This window comes from Cygnus olor, chromosome 2 (assembly GCF_009769625.2).
Source record: "Cygnus olor isolate bCygOlo1 chromosome 2, bCygOlo1.pri.v2, whole genome shotgun sequence".
In the NCBI taxonomy this organism is placed as follows: domain Eukaryota; kingdom Metazoa; phylum Chordata; class Aves; order Anseriformes; family Anatidae; genus Cygnus; species Cygnus olor.
Window position 1 is genome coordinate 135,741,569 of NC_049170.1, and position 1,451 is coordinate 135,743,019.

The 1,451-nt window shown below is 45.6% G+C and overlaps 1 non-coding gene across 1 annotated transcript; it reads left to right on the forward strand.

The window, feature by feature from the left end:
• The first annotated feature begins 851 nt into the window (after nt 1-851).
• On the forward strand, nt 852-933 carry TRNAS-AGA. The gene has a single exon. It is a non-coding gene; the product is annotated as a tRNA-Ser (tRNA).
• Nucleotides 934-1,451: the final 518 nt, after the last annotated feature.

The window sequence follows — 1,451 nt, forward strand, 5'->3', positions numbered from 1 at the left end:
ATCATGATGAAATGCTTGAGATATGTTCAAAGTGATTGCTACAATAAATTCACTCAGTGGGTGTCACATGTGGTAGTAGTCACTAGGGTAGTTATAGATGCCAACAGGGCCTTAGGAACAGGTCTGACCTTACGTTTATGCCTGGAATGTCAGATAATGCCACTAAAAATGCACTAAATATTCCTGGGAAGTGACAATGGAAACCCTCCTTTGGTTCCAAGTGCTTCCCACAGGTGAGATAAGCAAACTGCGAAGCAGAATGGGAGTGTGGGTGTATGAGAGGACACTCGAGGTGAAGGAGCGAGCTTGGTCCAGTGCCCTAAGCTTGCAGACACAGCATTAACAAGAGGATGAGTCCGGTTCTTAGCTACTGAGGACTGTAATGGGTCTCTGACAAGACTCTTACAAAAATGAATGGGACGGTCACGGTCATTTGGGACTTCTAGATGAAGACACGGAGAAGATAGAGACAAAGCAAATTTCCCTTCTGCTGAGGGTCAAGTGACCTCCTCTCCTATCCTCTCCTCTCCTCTCCTCTCCTCTCCTCTCCTCTCCTCTCCTCTCCTCTCCCTGATTTGACTCCAGTAAAGACAAACATAGTGCAACATTTTGCAACACACCACAGTTCAAAGGGGTGGAAGCACAAGAGGTTGTTAACAGTCAAGTATTCTGCATCCTTTGATACAGAAAATGAGTTTAAAAGATATTTTTTAGACCAAAAAAAAAAAAAAAAAAGTGGAAAATAATTTGAAGTTGCAGCCCTGAGTTGATAGTATTTAACACAAGCGTTTTTGTATATTATTTGCCACATGTTTTTGTATTTTATTTGTGTAGTCATCACCAAGCAGTGTGTAGTCATGGCCGAGTGGTTAAGGCGATGGACTAGAAATCCATTGGGGTGTCCCCGCGCAGGTTCGAATCCTGCCGACTACGGCTGGAGCTGAAAAGGCTCCACATGACTTTTGAACTGGTAATGACATGGAGAAGGCTGAGGTATGCAAAAACTTCTTTGCCTCAGGCTTCACTGACAGTCAGGCTTCCCAAGTCTTTTGTTTCCCTGAACTGGTACGTGGAGGCTGGGGGAGGAACGTCCCACCCACTAAGTGAAGAGCAGGTTTGAGACCACGTGATGAATCTGAACAGGTGCAAGTCTATGAGACCTGATGACATGAATCCCGGGGTCCTGAAGGAACTGGCTGGTGTAGTTGCCAAGCCTCTCTCCATCATATTTGAAAAGTCCCAGCAGACAGGCGAAGTCCCTGGTGATTGGAAAAAGGGAAACATTGCTTCCATTTTAAAAAAGGATAGAAAAGAGGACTTGGGGTACTACAGACCAGCAAGTCTCACCTCTGTGCCTGGGAAGATTATGGAACAGACCCTCCTGGAAGCAATGTCAAGGCACATGCAAGACAAAGTGGTGATCTGAGACAGCCAGCATGGCTTTACCAAGG